The sequence below is a fragment of the Orcinus orca genome, chromosome 2, assembly GCF_937001465.1.
Source record: "Orcinus orca chromosome 2, mOrcOrc1.1, whole genome shotgun sequence".
NCBI classification, from domain to species: Eukaryota; Metazoa; Chordata; class Mammalia; order Artiodactyla; family Delphinidae; genus Orcinus; species Orcinus orca.
The window spans coordinates 163,136,743-163,156,888 of record NC_064560.1 but is presented as its reverse complement, the minus strand read 5'-3'; the positions used below and the strand labels follow the sequence as shown (position 1 = coordinate 163,156,888).

Below are 20,146 nucleotides of genomic sequence, written 5' to 3'. Positions count from 1 at the left end.
AGTTGGAATTTAGTACTTTTGTCAAAGTCTGGGCTAGAGATTACCACTAGCTGCCACTTAAGCCTCAACTTAAGATGATTATTATGATTATAATGATTGAGATGATATGTCTGTGAGAAATGATAAACATGTCTAAAAGAAAACTGTTTTTCTACCTTTGATGAGGGCTTAATTTCTGTGGAGTGTGTATGTGTGTTTATGTGCCTGTGTGTGAGGTGACCCAAGGCAGCTTCTGCAGATCAGAGAAGGTATTGTTTATGAGGAAACCATTGAGGACCATGGGGGGCCTGGGTGGGTTAGTGTGTGGGTGGGATTTTGCTGAAAATGAGAGGATCTCTGTGGTTGGAATGGAGAAATCAAACATAACACACTCTCCAATATAATGAACTAGGCGGCTGCTAACTAGGTTTCCTCTGCTTTTACTTCTGTCATAATAACATAAAAGTGAGATAGTGTGACTGAATTCAGTGTGGTGGAGACCCTTCACTTGTGTGAAATAACAGATTCATGCCAATGAAGGAAAAACATGTGTAGTGATTGAAAGAAAATATTCTGGTAATCTCATTCTTGATGTGTAGAAAGATTGCTTAGACTAAAATTATTTATATGCCAATGTGGAAACAATTACTTTTCAACTTACTTGCATTATTAATGAAGACAATGTGCATTTCTGAGGAGGTTGCATTTGTAACAAATTCAGCAGGGTATTCTTATTTTTATAGGAATGCCACTATTTTTGACATATTGGAAAACCGTACTCTCTTAATTGCACATAAATGTTACAATTCATTAAGAAACTGATGTAAGAATATTTTTCATTCAAGAAAAAAGACTATGGTTGCCTCACAATATTTTCTGAAAAGTAAACAAATACGATTTACAATATGATAAACTTTTTTTTTTTTTTTTTTTGCGGTACGCGGGCCTCTCACTGTTGTGGCCTCTCCCGTTGCGGAGCACAGGCTCCAGACACGCAGGCTCAGCGGCCATGGCTCACGGGCTCAGCCGCTCCGCGCGGCACGTGGGATCTTCCCGGACCGGGGCACGAACCCGTGTCCCCTGCATTGGCAGGCGGACTCTCAACCACTGCGCCACCAGGGAAGCCCATGATAAACTTTTTGATGTATGGTATCCGATCAACTTTTTAGTGTTAAACTATTATAATAACATTAGTAATCATACATTTTATATAACTTGATAGCCTTAGGAATGGGGCCAATCATCCATCCATCCATCCATTCATTACTTTTCTAGCTACTTCCTCGGGCCATATGAATGATGCAGTCTAGTTTCATATTTGTCGTTGTGAAACAATCTTTTATTTACTTATCACTGAAACCCTGGCACATTTCCTGTCACTTCTAGATGACTTTTTCTGAGCTCACAGTGACTCAGTATTCTTCATGGGCTAGTAGAGAGAACTGAAGAGGACCATACATGTTGTCTGACCAAACTTGTCAATGAAACTGAGGTCCAGAGATACAAAGTAATAAGATTGATGACACCAAGACTATTGTTATATTCATTTTAACTGTCTGCATTTCTAGCCCATCTTTCCCTTTAATCTCAGAAGAGAGGTCGCTCCTCATTTATAAAGGGAGAGACTCCGAGTTGGATCCCATTCCTTCCCCGTCTGGGAGGAACCTAATTTCCTTAATAAACACTTGATATATTCTCATCCTGAGATTTTTAGCCAAATGGAAACCAGGAATGGATTGAAATTTGGTAGAATACGGGTATGTGTGTGTGCTTGTGTGTGTGCATGGATGCATGTGTGCGTGTGTGTGTGGTGGTGGTGGTGGTGGTTTGAGGACTCCATCTTTTGACAGGAACACAGAGTAGAGGGAGAGGAAGAAGGGAGGTCTACTGTTTCATTTGGAAAACATTAATTGGAGGACTACAGTATTCTGCTCTTATCCACAACTATTTATTATGCCCTAATGATGGGCCTGACACTTTTTAATTTTGATAATTTATGAAAAATCGCATAATTTTCATCAATGTATTTATAACAGTCTTATGAAATAAATATTATTACCCACATTTTTTCAGATGAGAAAATTATAGCAAAGAAGAATTAAGTGATTTGTCTAAAGTCTTACCAGTAACTACTGGTGGCAGAGCTAAGATTTAAGCCAGATTTCTCCAACTCTTAAGAAATAAACCTTACTGCTTCTATCAGACCCAACCTATGCTGGTCTTAGAGAGGGAATTATGTCATAGTTTCCAAGAGTGGGGAGATAAACATGCAAGTAAAAAATGGGTATGAAACCTTATACCCATTGGTTAGCAAGATTCAGTTATGCAAAGTGAGTAAGTTCTATAGATCTGCTGTACAACATTGTGCCAATAATGACAATAATGTGTTGTACACTTAAAAATCTGTTGAGGGTAGAGCTCATGTTAAATGTTCTTACCACAATAAAATTAAAAAATTGTATATGGATTATAAAATAAACATCTGTTTACATATATTTAAAAAAGTATTATGCAGTTGGATGAGGGCAGGAACTATAAGTACTTTTTATTTGTTAAAATAATTTTTGTTGTGTGATATATATAAAGAGTGTTTATCAAATATATATACAGTATCAAAGCAGTAAAATGTACTTACCATGCAGCTTAAAGGAAAAAAAGAAAAACTCTACCAGTGGTTTAGGTGTCATCATGGCCCTTTATAATGCAACACCCTTCCCTCTGCCTTAGAGACCACTATCCTGGTTTTGTTTCCATAGCAAGGAATGTGTCCACACACAATATATTGTTTAGTTTTGCCTGTTTTTGCATTTAGTATAAATGGATTCCTATACTATACGTGACTTACTTATTTGCCTCAACATTATGTGTTTTAGATTCATTCATCATGATATGTGAGACTGTAGTTCATTTTTCTCCCACAGCTGAAGTGTTCCATTGTATGACTGCTGCAATTCTTTTTTAACCAGTCCAATATGAGGTAGATATCATGATTATCTCTAGTTCTATGTTTTGTACAAACGGTGCTTCTATAAACATTTTTGTTCACATCTCTCAGTGCACATGCGCACTAAGTATATATACACCTGGGAGTGGAATTGCCACGCACTTGGTCAGTTTTACAAGATGATGTGAAATTTTATTCCGTTACCACCAGATCGCTGGGAATGTGATAACTACGTTTTCAGGTTACATTTCTCTGATTATTAATAAGAATTTTTTAAAAGATGAGAATCATTTCATATGTCTCCTACTATAATGGACCTTTTCAAGCCTTCTGTTCATTTTCATTGAACTTTCTTTTTAATTGATTCATTAGATTTCTTTCCATATTCTGAATATATCCTTTATTGGTTACCTGCATATGTATTGCAGGTATCTTCTCACAGTATGTCACATATCTTTTCATTTTCATTCTGGCATCTTCTTATGAATAGATCTTCATTTAATGTGGTGAAGTCAATCTTTCATGGTTTGTGCTTTTGTCATCTTGTTTGAGGTCATAGAAATATTCTCCTATGTTTCCTTCTGCATATTTAAAATTTTTTCCACTTTTGCTTAAATTCTAGACAGATCTAGAATTTATTTTTATTAGGAAATGAGGTAGGGATTTCTTTTCACTTTCCTACATGTGGATAGTCAGTGATTCTACCACCATTATTGAATTGTTCATTCCCCCCCACCCACATCTATAGTGTCACCTTTTTCATATATCAGGCTTTCATAGATATATGGCGTTTTTGGGAGTTATCTGTCTTTCCATATAATTTAGTGTGATAAGCCACATTATCAAATTTGTATATGTGTTTACCACATGCCAAACACTGTTCGAAGATAACATATAATCTTTATAAGGAAGGTACTCTTATTATCCTCAATTTATAGATGTAGCAACTGAAGTGCAAAGAGTTAACTTATCCAAGGTCACACTATCCAGAAAGTGGCACACCCAGCGTTCCAGCACAAGCAGTATGGCTCTGTATACTGTGCTGCCTCTCCAGTACTTGTTGCCTCATAGTACTAGAGGTTTATGATTAATGTTAGTATAACGTACAGCAAATCTTCCAATCTGGTGCTGCTCATCTCAGAGTGCTGTGACCTTTCTTGGTACTTTTGTCTTCCATATAAGTTTTAGAATCACCAAATAAATTTATACACACACACACAAACACACACAGAGGAATACCTATGAGCTGTTGATATAAATTTGATCTTACATTGAAACTGTAGGTCAATTAGTAGACAACTGGCATCTCATGATATCAAGCATGGTCTATCTTTCCATGTGTTTATAATTTTCTCCATAAAAGTTTTACATGTCTTGTTAAGTTTATTTCTAAAAACATATGTATAAAATATATTATGTATTATATGTTAACTCATTTACTTCACTTGTGAGCTTCACAAGGACAGAAATTTTTGTCTTTTATTTACCTATTTTTAACTTATGAAGTCCCAGTACATGAGCTAGTACATGACACATAATGACCACTTAATGAATATTTCTTGAACTAATAAATTATAATAGCATACTTAAAAACTGTGTTTTCTAACCATTTATAGATATTGAATAGGAAAGCCCTTAATGTTTCTTTATTAAACTTATAGCCAAGTATAATGACAAACTTTGATTATTTCTAAAAATTTGTTGAACATTCTTTTGTGATTTGTATGTTATGAGGTACAACATGATTTTTCTTTCAATCCAAACACTTTAATTCATTTTCTCGTCTTATTGGAACTAGCTAGAATTTCTAGTTCAGTGATGAAAGCGAATGTTCTTACCTTGTTCTAGATTTCAGAAAAATACTTTTCTGTTTTACCATCAATTATGATGTTTGCTCTAGGGTTTTTTAAAAAATATCCTTTGTCATGTTACAGAAGGGTCCATTTACTCTAGTCTGCTGATAATTTTGTAACAAATAGTCAAATATTATCAAATCCTTTTCTATATTTATTGAGATCATTTTTTTTCTCTTTTTATCTGTTAACATAGTGAATTCGAGCAATACAGTTTATAATGATGACTCAATCTTGCATTTCTGGAGTAGACTTATTTGGTCATTATGCATAATTATATGTGGATGTGTAACTTTTTTATAGATTGTTGAGGTTTTTTGGCTGATATTTTATTGAGAATTTTTCATCTGTATACATAAGTGAGAGTGGCAGTAATATTTCTTTTACATACTGCTTGTCTAATTTGGTATCAAGGTAAACTAGCCTCAGAAAAGAATAAGATTTTTCCTAACTTCTCCAGATTCTGAAGGAGTTAACGTTAGACTGAATTAATCTGTTAACATTCCTGAAAAACCATCTACACCTGGTGATACTTTTTGTGATAACATTAATTCTGATTCATTTTTTTCAATACTTATAGTACCATTTATAATAGTTGTAGTATCAAGAAAAGGTTTTCTCTTTTTTTGAGCCATTTTGCTCTGTTAAGTTTTGCTAAATTACATTTTTTGAAAATTTGTTTATTCCACATACATTTTCACATTTATTAGCATACAGTTTTCATCTCTGACACAAAGTTGTTTTAAGTCTGCTGCACCATCGTTTATATTTATTTTTAATTATATTTTTATTTATTTCTGTTTTTTTCCTTGACCAATGGTTTTAGGCACTTTTATTCTTTTTTTCAAAGAACCAACTTTTGGTTTGTTTACTGTCTTCATCAGATTTTTTGTTTTCATCTTCATTAGTTTTTGCACTTAGCTATTTCATTCATTAAATTTCTTTTTATTTTTTAAAAAATTTCTTCATTTGGTTGCTGAGCTCATTTATTTTCTGCTTTTCATCTCTGTATGGTAAGTATTCAGTACTTACTTTCTCTTAGGTTTATCATACAATTTTCATATGTAGTACCATAATTCATCACCTATTATAACCATTATTTTATATAACACTTAGAAAAAATACGATGATAACATAATAGCTTCTCATCATTTCTAATTTTTATTTTATACTTGTTTAAAGATTCCTTAAACGTTTTAAAACATATAATTGTGCCATACATTGCTCTTGTGCATACATGTGAAAAAATATATAAAACTAAATTGGTTAAGATATTTAATAAACTTCTTCACAGCCAGAATTCAACTCTTCTGAATCACTTATTGATTGAGTCATGGACTCTTATTTTTGTCCACATTATGTCATCCTCTGTGCTATCAAGAGCTTTTATTAAAGAGTGCTTTACTATTTTTCCTTGGATTTTCTTCCAAAATGCTCACAGCTATTCTGTGAGTTTTGATGCTGGTGCTTTTTTGATCTTACCAGAAGTATGTCACTGGATCATACTTGGTCAACAAACAAGATTTGTATTACTTCCTCAAATGGTTCTAAATATGAAATATGAAATATGGAGGGTGAAATTTTCTTAAGTCACCAGGAATAACAATTATGTGCAGTTAATGCAATTATATCTGGTCAACTAAAATTGAAAGTCATCATTGATTATGAGATACATTCTGATTTCAGAAATATTAAAATGTGAAAAACTGCATGCCTCAGATTAGAAGATAGTGCTCAGCTCTAAGTATTTTCTAATTTCTATTTTGATATCTTCTTTCTTCTTTGACCAATAGGTTATATAAAAGCCTATTTTAACACTTCTAAATGCATGAGTGTTTTATTTTATTTTTGCTATTGACTGCTTACTTAATTGTGTTTTTAGTCAGAAAATATATTATGCATTGTACTAGTGTTTTTAAAATTTGGCAAGACTTGTTTTATGGCTTGATGTAGTCAGTTTTTGTTAACATTCCTTGTATCTTTGAGAAGAATTAAATTCTCCAGTTTTTGTGGCTTATGAATTGTGTTATTCAGTATCTTTAATGATTTTTTTATCTGCTTGATAAGTCAGTTAAGAGAGATGTATAAATAGCTCCAATTATCTTTATAAATTTTTCAAAATCTCCTTGTACATTGGCAATTTCTGCTTTATATATTTTAAACCTATATTACAAGCTACATACTAATTTAAAATTATGTCTTTCTAGGGGATTGAAATTTTGATCAACATGTAGTTATTCTGCATATCACTATTATGCATCTAATGTCTATTATGCATTCATTATATCTCTAGCAATAATTTATAATATCTCTAGCAATAATTTTTAAAGTATTAGATCTCTAGCAGTATTTGCATTTATCTGTAACAATAATATTTAGGTGGAAGTCTATTTTATCTGTTATTAATACATAATTATTTTGATTATAATTTATCTGTCATATAAATTTTAGCCTTTAACGTTCAACCTTTCAGTGTTCTTACACTCTTTTGAATCTCTTGTAAACAGTTCATAGTTGTATTTTTTAAAAATTCACTTTACCAATCTGGTTTTTAACCAAAAATTTTAGTTTATTTACATTAGTTTTAATTACCAATACTTTAAAATTCATATCTATAATCTTACTTTGGGTTTTCAATTTTTAATTTTTCTGTTTCTTTTTCTTCTTTTCTGTTTTCTTTTGAAATTAGTTTTCTCCCTTCTTTTCTGTTTTCTTTTGAAATGAGTTATAACTCCTATTTTGGGAGTTATAATTTCCATGTCTATCCTTTTAGTGATTTCTCTAGATATCTTAGTGTGTATGTTTAACAAAGTCTACAAGTATCTTTACCTTCTTTCAGTGCAATATAAGGGATTTAAAATCAACTTCACTCATTCCCTTCTGAGCTTTTTACCATTGTTCTAATCTTTTATGTCTATTTAATTTTTAATGCAAGAAATTAGGTATCATGGTTACTAAAATATACATAATAGTGAATATTTTTTCTCTTACTTTCTAAAATGTAATCTTAGAATTTTATCCTTTATTATATTATATATTACATTATATTCTCCAGTTTGTGTCCCTAACATATTCTATGCTCCTTAAGACCAAGTATCTGATTTTATTTATTTTTTTAATTAATCCACAGTGCTTGAGACAATGCCATGTACTTATCAGGTACTTAATAACTCACTGGCTCACTGCCTCATCTTGCAATTATACTTGTGAGTTTTCATTAACTGAGAAAATTTAACATCCAAGTTAAAATATTTAGAGATTTTATTCCATTCTATGGTTAGTATTGATTTTTTATGCTTCATTTCCATGGGACTGACTCAACTGGAAGTTCCAATTACCAGGCCAAGCTGGTGTGGGAAGTAGAGGGTGGAAAGAGAGGTAAAGAGAAAAAATGAGGAATGCAAAAAATATTGTTGCATTTTGTGACTATGTGAAAACCAGTAAAACTAATATGGTTCCATTTTTTTTCATTTGCTGCTCTTCTACCTAACTATATTCTTTCCCTTTCAAATTATTGACCTGTGTGAGTTCTCATAACGTTCCCATGCTATAGGTGAGGCAGTGATACATTTTGTTCCTTGGCCTTGTTCTGCATCAAACCAGGCCATGTTAGATCCAGGACAAAATTCACATCTCTTTTCTTCTTATCCATGATGTTGTTTTTCAGTATTCCAGCATCTTTCAGATAAAAACCCTCTTTCTTCAGTATGTGGTAAATACCCTTGTTAATTTTTCAGCCTTATCTTTTCTAATTGGTTCATCTAGAAAAACATTTCTTTCCCACTAATAAAAACACATTTTTTTGCCTTACAATATCTGATCCAAGAATAGTTTAAAAATAAACCTGAATTTCACTTAAGATAATGTAATAAAGACTCCAGATCAGACATCTGTTACTCGTTATTTATAACCTCTGGCTAAAGGTTATGCTAATCAGGAGTTATTGCTATTTACTTCTCAGACTGCTTGCTGAGAAGACTCATGCATTGTCTTTAGTCATTTTCAATTTGCTTGTGATGTCAGTAAAGCATAAATAGAATTTAAAACACCAGTTGTTAGTGGGGGACAGGGGACCATCACCATAAAGCAAGTTAGTGATCAAAATTTGTTCTAACCACTGCCTGGAAGTGACCTTTTGTCACCTTACTCAGTTGTTGAAGAGTAATTTGGAACTAGTAGCTTTCAGTAATTGTTTTCTTCTAAAGAGGGGCAGGGTGCTTTTTACGTATATTCCTCACATGTGGTCGTGTGATATTATTTGTACGATCTTCAACAAGTGTCAAATCCTTCATTGAGATTATTTGCTTTGCTGTTACATATAGTTACAGGAACCCAAAAGGATCAAAAGAGGGGGTCCTATGGCCTCATGAAGATCTTTGTTTCAGAAAATCTTTGAATTCTGATCAGAATGCCCATAAAAGAAACAGGAATTCATTTCATAGTCTGTAACTCAAGTAGCAGTTTCTTGTGTAAATTCTGTTGATGGTTGGGAACATGTACTATATTGTTCATAAAATTGAACTCTGAATATACCTCAGAAAGACTTTTGAAAACATATGGATCAATCTGCTTTTTACTTTTCCTTTAAGGATACTCCCCATGGTAAGAGGAAGGTAGAAGGGAGATTCCCTCACAATTCCCAATATTCACTGGCAGTGCAAACTGAAGAATTGAAACAGCTATACCACTAGCAGACCTCCATCTTGAGCTCTCCCGACCCCGAAACACTTTTATGTCAGTTATCTACTATTTGCTGACAAAAGTAAATTGAACTGTCTCACTGTATTGCTATAGAGGTCCTTACGCAGTCAAAACAGAATGTAATTCTGCCTGATTCACAGCTTATAGCTGCAGTGACCTATTGACATTTCAAATGAAAAGAATGATTTGCTTGGTGCCACTGATGACTATGACTTCTGCCCTTCTCCTCCTAGTCTCAGAGTACTGCCATTAAAGAGAGCAACATTGTTGAGATTGTTCTGTAGATTCCCTGTTTCTGGATATACCTATGGACTATTGGATTGAATACACAGCAGAGATTTCCATCATTTCTTCCCACTGGCAAAGCTTATGGTGTTAAAGCAATTTCTTCTTTCTATGCCTCTGCCCTTGGTCATCATTTTCCCTACTATGAGAGTGCATTAAGTCTTTATGCAAGTGGAGTTATTGTTATAACTGTTACAGGAATTCATGGAAAGGAGGGTTCAGTGTAGGCTATCCATGCATGCTAAAAAGAGGTGTTCCTCCTCAGCAATGCTGATGGACCTTCACAAGGTATCTCTTTGGAGTATAAGTCCTATCAGTAGATTTTTGTGAGAAAAAGACATGAATCTTCTGGTGGTCTTAAATTTCAGTGTATTCTTATCATATCTCTGAAATAAGAAGACTGTGATCATAAATGTTGCTGCACATGGTGCATTTCGATTTGTTCTTTGCTCCCATCCTGACTCAAAAAATGACTTGCTTTCTTCAAATCATTATGTTGAATGAGTTAGTGTTGACTAATGAGTTCTTTAATCTCTATGGATAGCACAAGGGTTAAATTTGTGTGGCATTAGGTTATCAGAATTTTTCTACAATTTCCTAGGAGCCTGAAGTAAATAAAACAACAGATGACATTTATAATTAATATTAATACTCTAAAATATCTCAAAATAGAAAGTAGGAAAGAACCTTCTCATCTCACATTTCCAAAGATTAAAAGGCTTAAGAGTTAATTGTGCACGTGGGAATTACATATTATTTGTCATATTATTAGCTGAGTCTAAAACTACAGAAAGGCCGAATGTCAAGTTTCCTTCCATTATTAAGTTCAATGTTATGAATTTAAGGTCTTTCTCTCTGTTTCTGAATTATCATTAGAGTAGATTATAGGCTTGGTTATCTATAGATTCCCAGCTGTAGAAGATGAGGGGAATGTATTCACTCAGTATTTTAGAAATTAAATTAAGAGGAGTTATGTTTTGAAATATCTGAAAAGTTTATTGAGACTTGGTGAGTTTAATTTCAGTGCATTTAATGAAAATCAAAGGTGGATTCATTTAGTTAAGGCCATCAGATGGAGGATACTGTTCTGTACAGGGACTTAAGGTAAGAGTAGAGAATGACTTACAATTAACTTTTGGCTTCTGATTTAGCAAATGGTCAGACAAAAGTTATCTAGAATGGGCTGGATGTTAACCAATGTTAGGTAGCTTTTGTTATGATACAGTGGAAATCATTAGTAACCTTGACTTTTAGGTATTCTGAGGGGTGCAGTTTGAACATTCAGTTTAAATATACTGATAAAAGTAAAGATAGAATAATTTGCTGGAATAAGAAACTGGGATTGAGTCAGTGTTGTTGCTACTTGAGATGGAGGAAATTTATGAGGTGGTTGAACACAAATGCAATTAAAAACACACAAGAGGACAATAAAGTACTTATACCCCTTAGTTATTATAGCTTTTATTACTTACCAATCTGAGCTCTTTCCTTCCCACTTCCACACCTCCTAGAATATAGATCCCTTCTCTTTGATACTTAGATTCTGTATGCATGCATGTTTTGTGGTGTTTGTGTGTGCATGTGTGTGTGTGTATGTGTGTGTGTGTGTGTGTGTGTTCTAAGTATAGGGTTATAGCCTCAGGGGCATAATGTTTAGTTTTAAGTCTTGGTGACTCATATTGATTTGATGCCTGGTTGATCCATGACATTTTTATGACCTTCAACTTCTAATTTTCTACTTAACCTTCTAATGCCTTTTTGAGCAACTGTCTTCAATACTTGTCAGTAACTAGCTTATCTCCTATGTAGTTATATACTCAATTGAAATACACAGGCACTATGCAGGATAATTTTTTGCTATACAGGATTGTTATTGTGCAGAATTTGGTACTTAATGAGCCAATTTTGTCTCTTATCCAAAACGTTGTACGTATTAAAATAGTCTAAATGTCAGAATCTGCCCTGGCCTCTCATCTTGTGAAGATTTGATTCTCAAGAATCAGAGAGACAGAGCAATGGGAACTGGGCCAGCAATAAACCCAGCCCTGCCCTGTCAGTTAATGTGATCATTGACTGCTCTCTAGACTACTGCATCATCTTTCCCCCTGATTCTGGGTATCTGGCTCTTAGTTCTTGCCTCTCTTTGCTTCCTGTCCCTTGACTGTGCTATTCCTGATATTCTGTTCCCCTACAGTTGAGTTTTCTTTGGTGCAATCTCTGTCTTCCCAGGCTGGGTCCCCATGTGATGTTCTGCTAGAATTTTGTCCAATGCTCTGTCTTCAGTGTCTAGAACAGGGCTTGGCAGGTGGCAGGCTTTCAGTTAATAAATCATGTTGACTGAAATTTACTTACTTTTGTCTCTATCATTTTGTTTTCCTTTTAACTGTCTCACCTTTGCATTTCCATGAGTAGTCTTTGTCATCAGGTATCGAACTTGTTACCTAAGGGGTGATATAGGAACTCCAGACAAAACCCCCTCTTTCTTGAAGCTCATGCACATCTAGCTACTTCGAGCCCATGGCAGTCCACTGCATGTTATAACCAAAGATGTTAATGTTACAAGGTGTTATCACCCATTAGAGTGTATTGCAACTGGCACCTAAGGGTAAATTAGAGTCTCCAAGTGACTTTGGCTTCTCCCAAATTAGATATTTTTATGACTAAGAAGTTCTTAGGTTTTATCAAAAAGCAATTTCAGGAAATTCTTAGGTAAGTGGACTTTTTTTGGTATAATATCTACTTGGGTTGGGGTCAGTGATCTTTTCGGTGGCATGAAAAATAAACTTTGGGAAGAGAGACACAGATCCAAATGAATTATATGGATAGATGACAGGAATTCTGCAATCTTAGGAGGTCTACAAGTAATAATATTGTGTAGGTCAAGATGTACACAGTCACTTGCTTCTAATATCTAGTGGCTCCATTTCTGCCACTGAGAATTTATCTAATATAGTTCACTGAGGAGAACCTTAAAATTCTATAAGACTGAGTCTTATAGGAATGTATATCAAATTATTTTCCAACTTAAAACCACAGAAATATAGATCTTAGAGCTGAAATCCACTTTAAGAGATCACATATTTTAGATGCCTGCCTACAGGCAGGTTAGGTGTAATTCGAATTTCACACAAAGCATCCGTCTGAGACCCAAAGAGGTTGAATGACTTTCCTGCCAAGGGTGACATAGCAATGCTTTGAAAGAAAATAAATTCCATCTATTGAGTTATAGTCCAAAAGGGAATATATGTTCTCATAATTTCTGTTTAAATTTTCCTTTCATAGAAAGCTTTTGAAACAATCTGCAGTGTCATAAGAGCATCTTCTTATAACACATGCAGGGCTTTTCAGTCTTTGTAGTTTCAGCTGAATGGGATTAGAGGATAAAATCAAAGATTTTCCCTTTTTTTTTTCGAGGCAGAGGGTTTATGCTCTTGGTATGACAAAGCACAATAAATCCAGTAAAATATAGCAGACCTCCAAAGTTATCTGTAGAGACTCAAACTCTTGCTTGAGAATCTTCATGCCAACATTTTAAAAATAATTCTTAGGTAAAGGAAATGTAAAATGCTCTTAGAAGCACATGCATTAGAATTAGTAGAAAGGTTTTGTAAAATTTCAGAGATAACTGAGACTAAACATCTCACTCGCAACTTCCTATTTTAAGGAGGAAGAATTGGATCCTAAAAATTGATGAGGCTATATATTTGACCACAATTAAGGAGAAAGCATTGGGGCTCCAAAAGTTTCATGCTGAACTACCCAAAGGCAAAGCTCACAGTAGAACACACTTGTTCTGACCGCAGGGCCAATGCTTTTTCCATTTTAATGAAGTGAGTCCTCTTCTAGGAACCTCAAACCTTATATCATGCTCAGCATTATTTTATCTGATGTTTTCAGCACTGTGGTTTAAGTTGAAAGTTTATCTCACAGTTTTTTTTTTTTTAATATACCCAAATGGTATTTGAAGCATTAATAACAGGCAATTTTATCTTGCTTTTTTCTTATACTCTGTGTTTTGTCCCCCTACTTTTGGAAATATTCACCATAGAGTTGCAAAAAGTAACATTGATTTGCATGGGCCACACAACTTCTGACCTGAAGTCTTGGGCAGTCCTTATTTGTAATTATAATCTGTAGTAGCACCAGAATGTCTAAACAGTGCTATTTTGCTCTTGCCTCAACCAAGAACTGATTTGGCTTGTATTGCTCTCCTGCTGTTGCCAAAAAGACCACACCAACTAAGTGGTATAGTTCTGAAGTCTACCTGAAGTCCGGGTTAGTATGTGGAAGTGACTAGGCAGTGATTTATGCAGTGATAATAGTAAAATTTATGCAGTGATAATAGTAAAGTGATCATCTCATTTAAATAAGATAGCATAATAACAATTTATATCAGTAAAATTAGGAGCAAAGGGGCTAATTATTCTCCATTAAAATGTCCTTTCTGTTATTGTCAGAGGACTAGGTAAGCCAAATGTGGCATTTTGTTTGGCATTTTCTTATGTCTAGAAGTATTAGTTTAGACTCTTGAAAAGTACAACTCCCCATATCATCACACTACCAGTTCTACTCATATCTAAATGTTCTGTTATTCAGCTATGTCATCTAACAGTCTTATCTGTTCTGGCATTAGCCCCTCACATGTTTTTTTTTTTTTTTTTTTAATACAAAGATGTAGTAATTTACCCATTTTTATGCTTTTCTCAAAATGCTCCATAAACCTATTCCAACAGCTGAGTCTTTGGAAGGAAATACACATCCAGCCAGGTGTGTATATTAGCATCAAGCTCAGGTTGACAGGAACCATATTTTTCCTGAAAAGCATGATTGAAGAAGCCAGTTTTACAGACGAAGAGCTCATGACCAGTTTCTTTCAAGGTTCAGCTCAAGTTTGACAGCTTGAAGAATTTCATGTAGCAAATGGCAAAATATTCTTTTAAAATTTTCAACTGGTATCACAATCATTGCGGGTTTCCAAACATACCCACAACCCAGTACCAGTTAAAGCCATGGGAAGCATTGCTGCCACAGCTTTGGTGCTGCACAGCCTCTAAGGAGAGCATGTGGCTGATTGTGTTCTTGAAAACCTCTACCCAGCAGGATTCTGTTTTTTGTTAGTTTTAAGTGCAGACCACATGGCAGAATACAAAAATCAAAGCACACATTTTTACATGCTACAAGTATTACAGTTTTTGACCAAACTGCTTCATGCTTGGATGTTATCTTTTGGGTTGATGGGTTCCACAGGAAACCAGCTGTGTAATTAGAGATGTTTTTGCATGTCTGTACCAAAGTTGCAGCCTGAGGATGCCCAGAAGAGAGATATTCTTGTGTATGTGTGTTTTCTCTGCAGGTGCTGAATTTTTAAGGAGAGAAATGTTCAGCTTGAGCAAACATGATTAATAATTGTGAGATGTTTATTTGCGAACAGACAAGTGTTGGCAACACAGACTCCAAAGCAGAAATTATTACATTAGAGAAGTGCTATGGGATTCAGGGCTTCATTTTTTTCCTTACAGGCCTAGCCCTTTCTTCGAACATTTTTTCTTTGGAATTTCAACATTTTATTTATTTGTATAAAAACACTATATAATATACTTTCTCCATCTAACTTCATATTTCATTGTGCTTCTCCCTTCTACTATGTGATGATAAATAACAACCCTGAAAAACAAAAGGGTACTTTGGTAATGATCTTCACCATCCTCTCAACAAACTTCTGTCCTTATACCCATAATATTTTAAAGTACTTACTTTTTAACTATCTGCTATTTCTACTGTAATCTAACACTCCCAAGGGCACAGGCCATGTCATTTTGTCATTGTCTCCTGACTGACTGACACATTTTTAGCTATGATTTTTTATATTATTTGTGAGCCTGGTCAATGACAGAAACTGATAATCTTAGTTATAAACCTTTATCTTTTCATCACAGTCCTGGAAAATACTTTTCCCTTTTATATTCTCCTATAACATTATACACTCACTATATTCTTGGAATATGGGATATGATAATAATTAACATAATTGTCTTAGAGCTTACAAGAGGTTTAGAAATCATGTTATCCGAAGGAAAGATAATCAATCAAATTAAGGTCCAGAGAGATGACCTGACTTGTCTAGTACCATATTGGTAGGTTTTAGTTTCAGTTGTTGTTTGATTATGTATATATTTAATTTGGTGGTATTTCAAGAATCTTTTCCTGAACACTAAGATCAAGCATGGAAATATAATTACTATCATTATCCAATTCATTCTTCAAGAACTGGTCTTTACTTTTTTATTCATTAAAGTAGAATTCTTATTTTTTAAGGATTTGAGATCATCTTTGTTTTTTGTATACTGGCATCCTATAAAGTTATACAAATAATTCATAAATTGATTATGTGCCTTTTTAAATATCTTTTAAGAAAGCATCTAGTTTGTGTCTGAATTTATTTACTTCATTCTGGAATTGATATAATTTTGTGTTATAGAGTTCAGATGAAAATTTTCTGGACTTTGAACTTGCACTAATTCAAGCTTAGATTTTTAATGTTTATATCATCAATATTTTCCACTTACTAGCTTATTATCTAGCTTTCTATTCCTTTGTGTTTGTCATTTGGGTTTTTTTTTTTTTTTTTTTAATTTTTTTATTTTTCGGTACGCGGGCCTCTCACTGATGTGGCCTCTCCTGTTGCGGAGCACAGGCTCCGGACGTGCAGGCTCAGCGGCCATGGTTCACGGGCCCAGCCGCTCCGCGGCATGTGGGATCTTCCCGGACCGGGGCACGAACCCGTGTTCCCTGCATCGGCAGGCGGACTCTCAACCACTGTGCCACCAGGGAAGCCCTGTCATTTGGGTTTTTAAAAACAGCTGGCGTATTTATCGCTTATTTATATCCTCTGCATATACATACCTCAAAGCTGTGTAAATGGCAAGCCTAGAATAATAATTTTCATTTCTAAGTCAGTTGTTTGGAGTGCAAATCACAGACCCAGGGAAGTCAGATTTTTAAGTGTGGGTGATATACATACTGAATGCTATTAGTATCATATTATAGGTACATTACAGGTTAAATGGGGTTTTGTGAATTATTGTCCAGTTTTATTATACTTTCAATTAGAAAAAATTATTTTTAATTCTAACAGAGAACTTAAAAAAATGCCCTTTCTTCAGTACTGGTGATTCTCTAAGTGGCAAAAAGGACTGTGGCTATGAGGTAGATACTTCTGGGATTTAAAACTTGTTAAATTTCTGTGTCTGAATAAGAGAAATCAGATGGCTATGTATATATCCAGATAGTCTAACTTGGGAGCAAAGGACATTTGCCTCCATGGCTTAAAGATTCTTAATGTTCACTCCTCCAGATTTACTCTTTCCACCCATTTTTGTATTATTGTTATTATTATTGCTGTAATACATATCTATGGTGGAAAAAGGAACAGCAAGGTGTAAAGTGAAATGTTAAAGTTTCCCTCTTTCATTCCAGTCTACAGACGTAATTAGTGTGATTAATAGCTTCTTGTGTATTTTAACAGAACTTTTATGTACCTACAAGTATACTTCGTTAGTTTATCTCAATCTCAGTTTTTCTCTCTGAATATACCATTTACAAGTCTGGTCTTAATGAACACTGGATTGCCGGCATCTCAGTTTCAAAGTGTCCTAGAATTTTGGTATTCTTAATTTACATTCCATGAGTATTTCAAAAGCCCAGAAATAGCAGAAGCAAAGTCAGGGAATCACTGGAGTAGTAATTAGTAAAATTTTATTTTGCTCTATTATTTTATTTATAATATTGTACACACACTAAAGAGACAGTTTGCAAACTGGGAGCACTCAAACCAAAACATGGAAGGAGGCTCAGGGGTATGTGGTTATAAAGCAGCTTATATAGTGAGAAACCAGTCACTGTATATTCTTCACAATGATTGGTTATGATATTAGAATTTTCTTAAATGGTAGGGAATTGGTTAGTAGTCACCTCATATCAACCTTGGGAAACAGTTTAAGTTTGCTTATGATTTCCAGAGGCATAAGCAAGATACGACCCAGTGATTCTGATAGATGTCATTTGGCCTATGAGTGGCTGCTGATAGGCATTTAAAACCTTTGAGCATATACAACGCACTAGAGAGCTTAATATGGTGACTAAAAGGGAACAATAGCCAAGGATCAAAAAATTTCCTGGAGCAGAGATTCCCAGGAGCCAAGATTTAACCAATTAAATAACTTAAATGGGTTATAATTTTTTTAAAGTTATTTACATGGGCACACCCTGATGTATTAGCAATCACATATACTCATGATTACTTAGGACAGGATGGATATGAAGATATTTTATTTCAGGAGATGGTGATGCAGATGAGCTTCCACCTAAATTAGACCTCCGTATGATGTGAGCAATCAGGTATGAGAGGTGTTTCTGTGGTAACAAAAGAAAAACAAAGCTTAGTAGTTTGAACAAATTGTAAATTCAGCTTCTGAGTTTGGAGAGCAGTCAGTTGAAAACATTTCTAGATTTTGAGTTTGAAGCCTCTCTAGATGGTGGAATGAGGATGGCATTTTCTGTCTGATGGATTTTTCTGGTTTGCAGTTTGAATGCCTTTGATGATGTCATCAGGGGTTCTGCCGAGCTTTCTTGAGTGGCCCATACAGCAACAGGCATAAAGTTTGTCCATATGCAACCTGTTGTGTTTTTCTTGAAGTTTACAGGTAGACAAAACCTCAAAGACACTTAACAGGATTAGAATCTCATAATGGATACACTATAGTTTTCTATTAAAACATAATTTTTTATAGTAATTCCATTTTTATCAAATAATACTTATAATGAAACTGATTTGTTTGTGAAATAAGCCTAGCCTTATTGAACTGGCTTGATTATATAGATAAATGGAGTCAGAATAGTAATTCTAGGCATATTCTCAAATATGACATTTCAGTCAAAGTTTTGGTTATATACAAGGGGCTTTACTGGCTCCATAAAGTCAACCTTGGCTCTTTAAAATTGTCTGGTAATAAGGAAACTCAGATTAGACCTTTAGAGTCTCTTTAGGCTAAGAAACTAGGTAAGGACTTGTCCAATTTTGCTCTGTTACAAGGAGAATATATTCTTATTGAATTTATGTAAATGTCTATATTGTCATGAACAATAAGAATACTTAATAAGAGTTTCAGAATTCTAGAAGTATCCGGTAGGGAGAAAAAGATAAATGTTTCAACCTTTGTTGCAAAGATACACTTTACCAAATTGTTGTAAGCTATAGAAAGCTTGAAAGAACAGAGAAAAAAGGGTTGTTTAAATCTGGAAAACAAAACATTAAATAACTAGCAATGTTTTAAATGAAGTCATAATTATAATCATCTTTATCAGTTCATTCAGACTTGTGTAATTAATTCTTGTTTTGCTTGATCTTGGGTTAACAGCTTTATGAATCAGTTTTCCATTAAAGTTTTTAGAAATTCTTTCCCAGTTTGATGTTATAATCTTAAAGTTATTAGAAACTTGCATTCTAGAGTGTTTGTCAGACTCTTTCCTATGGATCTCTTTGAAGATGAAGCATTTTTTTTTTTTTTTTTGCGGTACGTGGGCCTCTCACTGCCGCGGCCTCTCCCGTCGCGGAGCACAGGCTCCGGACGCGCAGGCTCAGCGGCCACGGCTCACGGGCCCAGCCGCTCCGCGGCATGCGGGATCCTCCCAGACCGGGGCACGAACCCGCGTCCCCCGCATCGGCAGGCGGGCTCTCAACCGCTGCACCACCAGGGAAGCCCGATGAAGCATTTTTGTAGGAACACTTTTGCAAAAGCATGAAAGTAAAGCAATAACTGTGAGTGACAACAGGCCTAAGAACAGCCATGGTTAAAGATCTAGTGAGAGTTCATAATAATATAATTGTCAAGGAAATTTGGTTATTTTTGTGATATACAATATTTTAAGATAAAATTTAAAATTTAAGATGGAATTATGATACAACATTATATTAGAACATAACAGATTTCTAAGAATTTCATGTAATTTCTGATTTATTTTAGTAATATATATCCTATATAAATATGATCTAAGAAGGCTAAACATTACTTTTTACTTGATAATGTTTCCCATGCAATTTAATACATCAAATAAGCCTAAATTAAATAATAGTTCTTTATTTTTTATTTTTTTATTTTTTTGCGGTACGTGGGCCTCTCAGCGCTGTGGCCTCTCCCGCTGCGGAGCACAGGCTCCGGACGCGCAGGCCTAGCGGCCATGGCCCACGGGCCCAGCTGCTCCGTGGCACATGATCCTCCCGGACCGGTACACGAACCCGCGTTTCCTGCACCGACAGGCAGACCCCCAACCACTGCACCACCAGGGAAGCCCTAACTAACTGTTCTTTTTTTTTTACTTCATTCAG

At 34.6% G+C, this 20,146-nt stretch overlaps 1 protein-coding gene across 1 annotated transcript in view; it reads left to right on the top strand.

The window, feature by feature from the left end:
• The window catches only part of KCNH5 (potassium voltage-gated channel subfamily H member 5), a 331,896-nt gene that overhangs the window by 145,435 nt on the left and 166,315 nt on the right, over positions 1-20,146 (top strand). The window lies entirely within an intron of this gene.